The sequence below is a fragment of the Hyperolius riggenbachi genome, chromosome 3 (genome assembly GCF_040937935.1).
Source record: "Hyperolius riggenbachi isolate aHypRig1 chromosome 3, aHypRig1.pri, whole genome shotgun sequence".
Classification (NCBI taxonomy): Eukaryota; Metazoa; Chordata; class Amphibia; order Anura; family Hyperoliidae; genus Hyperolius; species Hyperolius riggenbachi.
In genome coordinates this window covers 200715518-200720363 of record NC_090648.1, presented here as the reverse complement: position 1 = coordinate 200720363, position 4846 = coordinate 200715518, and positions in this window count along the sequence as shown.

The window sequence follows — 4846 nt, the reverse complement described above, 5'->3', positions numbered from 1 at the left end:
TGCCAGATAGCTTTTTCCCATGTTGTAGGTAAATCTAACAGAAGAATCTAACAGAAAATTGTATGGTGTGTACCTAGCATTAGGGACAATAACCAGCCACCTCGCCAGATGACAACTGTCTATGTCAATAAAGCTGTTACAATCTACCGGTTTAAAGAAAGTTCTTGTATGTAGAACATCATTCTCCCAAAAAAATGTGAGGTCTAGAAAGTTTATGCTTTCCATGCTATGTTCTACTGTAAACTTAAGATTATACTCATTGCAGTTTATAGTCTGAAAAAAACTTTCTAGAGACACAAGACCCCCCTGCAAAATAAAAAATGCATCGCCAATGAAACTGCGCCAGAATATGAGGCCCGCGCCGGGGCACATGGACCACTTTTCGAGAACATGCTCTTCCCAGTGGGCCATGTACAGGTTTGCAAATGCCGGCGGGCGTTCCTTGTACCGACATTTTGAACTTGAAGGTGGAGAAGTTGGTTTGTACAGGATGGACGGTGTCCATTTGTCTGAAATTGGGATTGAAATTTTTAATATGAATTTACAAAATATGATTGAACAGGCTGTTGTGGTGGGGGGAGCCAGGCCATAAGGCCTGCCTGGTGGGGTAAGGTGGTAATGGACATAAAATGGACTGGACTGTGTTGTAGACTGGTTTGGGTCCACAGACCATCGTTCGATTCACAGGGAGTCTGTTATGGTTTATTGTGTTATGGCATTTTTTAATAAACTTGAATCGGTTGTAATAAACAAATTTTGGAGTACAATTTAAAGTTTTTACCCAATACCCCACCCTGAATAAAATGAGGCCGCAGCCTGTTTAAATGCCAGTTTGTGTCTGTGTCTTATTTATTCTTTGGAGTTAGGTTGGATTATATATGTAATTATGTTGGGGTATATATGCTATGTCAAATGCATTCCCATGGCTCTTCTTGGTTGTTCTACCACCTTTCTTCCTTCTCAGTCTGCTGCCACTTTTCCTGCCAGCCAGAAAGCACATTCCTCCTCTGAGATGCAAATCATGCATTTGGGTTTATGTGATTTAGAATTTAAGAATCTCCCATCTCATTACATCTGGGTCAGTTATGTGGCATCACTACACTGGCCATATCAGTGGAGGGATTCCTGTGTCCCCTGATGCTCCAGAAATGTTGTCACTTCAAGTCCAACTCAAATTTCATGATGCCTGTTTGTTCTGCTTGGAAACTAGAGGGGATACAATGGATTAGATTGAGGGAAGAAGCTGCCTCTCCCAGTGGCTGAAAGGTCTGCTTCCCTTGTAGTTATGCCACTTTCTGTGGAGCTTCCATCTGAAAGACTGGAGGTTATTACCTCTTTAACCACTTGATGACCCACCCTTTACCCCCCCTTAAGGACCAGCGTGGTTATTAGTGATCTGTGCTTGGTGGGCTCTACAGCCCTCAGCACAGATCAGGGTGCAGGCAGAGAGATCAGATTGCCCCCCTTTTTTCCCCCCTATGGGGATGATGTGCAGGGGGGGTTTGATCTCTTCTGCCTGCGTGTGGCTGGCGGGGGGGGGGGGGGCACCTCAAAACCCCCCTCCGCGGCGAAATTCCCCCCTCCCTCTCCTACCTGTCCCCTCCCCGGTGATCCGGGCTGCACAGGACGCTATCCGTCCTGTGCAGCCAGTGACAGGACGCCCCCTGTCACATGGCGGCGATCCCCGGCCGCTGATTGGCCGGGGATCGCCGATCTGCCTTACGGCGCTGCTGCGCAGCAGCGCCGTACAAATGTAAACAAAGCGGATTATTTCCGCTTGTGTTTACATTTAGCCTGCGAGCCGCCATCGGCGGCCCGCAGGCTATTCACGGAGCCCCCCGCCGTGATTTGACAGGAAGCAGCCGCTCGCGCGAGCGGCTGCTTCCTGATTAATCAGCCTGCAGCTGGCGACGCAGTACTGCGTCGCTGGTCCTGCAGCTGCCACTTTGCCGACGCACGGTATAAGCGTGCGGTCGGCAAGTGGTTAAGCCCCTTCTAGGTGAGGAGTGTGACCTGAATTATCTTACCTGCGGGCTATCCTGGGCACCTCATGGTGCTAGCTGAATGTATATCCTAAAGACCTGGAATCAATGAAAGCTATTAGGATCTCATAAACCAGCCCTAGCCACTGTTCATTTTGTATTAGCTAACATAGTACAAAGCTATCTGGCCACCAAGAGCAGGGCAGCCATCAGCGGGGGGACAACTGACACTGCAGTGAGGGGCCCAGGGCTTCTGGGGGCCCTGGGCCCCCCCAAAGTGCTGGAAGGGCTGCATGTGCTGGCTACGGGCCTGTGGCTCACTAACCAGCACACCGTATTCCAGCACTGAGAGAAGAGTGACACCAGCCCTTGAACATGGGGAGCACATGAGTGATCCCGCTACAGCAAATTTTCTATACAGGGGCACCACCTATATCTGGCTACAGGCTACCTATACTGGGCCACCACCTATACCTGGCTACCTATACTGGGGCTGGGACCACCTGTACCTGGCTACCTATACTGGGGCTGGGACCACCTGTACCTGGCTACCTATACTGGGGCACCACCTATACTTGGCTACTTATACTGGAGCTCCTATAGCTTGCTACCTATACTGGGGGCACCACCCAAACCAGGCTACCTATGCTGGGGGCAACTATACCAGGCTACCTATACTGGGGCACCACCTATAGCTAAATATCTATACTGGGGCACCTGTATCTTGCTGGCCTGTACTGGGGCACCAGCTATACCAGGCTACCTATACTAGGGGGCACCAGCTACAGTTGGCTACTTATAATAATTCCTTTTTTTGTATAGCGCATTTCTCCTGTCGGACTCAAAGCGCTTGCGAGGCAGCCGCTAGAGCGCACTCAGTAGGCAGTAGCAGTGTTAGGGAGTCTCGCCCAAAGAACTCCTACTGAACTTATACTGGTGGAACCTATACCTGGCTACCTATACTAGGGGCACCTATGCCTGGATACCTATACTTGGGGCACCTATACCTGGCTAGGGCAGGGGGACGAGCTGAGACAGAAGGGTACAAGAGGTAACACGGGGATAAAAGAGGCACGGGGGAACAGAGGCAGACAAAAGAGGGACAGAGAGAAAAGAGATGAGACGGTAATCTACCGCCCGCCCGGTCCAGCCTCTACTTTCATTGATCACTTTTCAGCATGGCTTCTCCAGTTCCTCTCCACTGATATACCCTCTATCATCATTGGAGATTTTAATATACCCATCGACACTAACTGCCCTACTTAAAATCACAAACACTGGTCCACATGACAGCCTGGGGGCCCCAGGTCTCTCTCACTCACTGGGGCCCCCAAACCACCATGCGACACCTAGAGGGAAGTGTGGGCAAGCCCTGGACCTCTCACCTCCAGGGAACTCACCCCACCACCTCTAAACTGAATGCCAACTGCAACAAACACAATTGCTAACTTCCAGCTAGAGCAATATCCTGCCTCTATCTGGCCAGCAGACGCCAGTTAGCCAATCAGATGTACTGTCATACACCCTTTGTCTGCTGTACCAAATCTAGCAGGAATTACATAAATTAGCATTCAGGTGGGAGGCTTCGGTTGGATGAAATCGTGAATTGCATCGTTTACAGGGACGCCCCGTGTAGGCACATCTCCCACACGGTCCCCTCCCTAACCACTCACCTGTCAACCGCATCCTAGAAGCTGCAAAAAAGAAATTTAAAATCACTAACACTGGTCCACATGACAGCCTGGGGCCCCAGGTCTCTCTCACTCGCTGGGGCCCCCAAACCACCATGCGACACCTAGAGGGAGGTGTGGGCAAGCCCTGGACCTCTCACCTCCAGGGAACTCACCCCACCACCTCTAAACTGAATGCCAACTGCAACAAACACAATTGCTAACTTCCAGCTAGAGCAATATCCTGCCTCTATCTGGCCAGCAGACGCCAGTCAGCCAATCAGGTGTACTGTCATACACCCTTTGTCTGCTGTACCAAATCTAGCAGGAATTACATAAATTAGCATTCAGGTGGGAGGCTTCGGTTGCATGCAATCGTGACTAACTGCCCTACTACCACCAAACTGCACTCTCTCACCTCCTCGTTTGACCTCACCCAATGGTCCTCCACTTCCACCCACAAAGACGGCCACACTCTCGACCTTGTCTTTACCCGCTTCTGCTCTATTTCAAGCTTCCATAACACTCCACTTCCCCTCTCAGACCACAACCTTCTTACCTTCTCAATCAACTCTTCTCTACCATCAACTCCTCCAACACTACACCATCCGGTCATGCGCAGGAACTACAGCAACCTGGATCTGAATACCCTGACTGAAGCCTTGCAACCTCTAAGTACTCTGTCATCCTACACTGACCCAGAGGCAGCATCCAGTTACTTATTTAGTGTAGTCTCCTCTGCCATGAATTCAGCTGCCCCACTCACCACCACCCGCCCCCGCCAAACTAACAGGCAGCCCTGGCTCACTGAACAAATCAAACAGCTGAAAAGGCGCTCCAGGGTGGCAGAAAGGTGCTAAAGAAAGAGCACTGCTATAGAGGACTTCCACCACTACAAACAAACTATGCAGGAGCTCAGGGATGCTCTCACCTCTGCTAAGCAGTCTTATTTCTCCTCGCTCATTTCCTCACAGTCCCACAACCCAAAACAATTGTTCAACACCTTTAACTACCTACTTCGTCCCCCACCTCCTCCCCCTACCACATGTCTGTCAGCTGACGACTTTGCATCATACTTTACAAGCAAGATTGATGCAATACGTAATAGCTTCAACACGCAACCACTTTTACCAGCTCAACCATCACCTGTAGATTCCTTCTGTCCGCCTGCATCCTCGCCCACTACTAACTGCC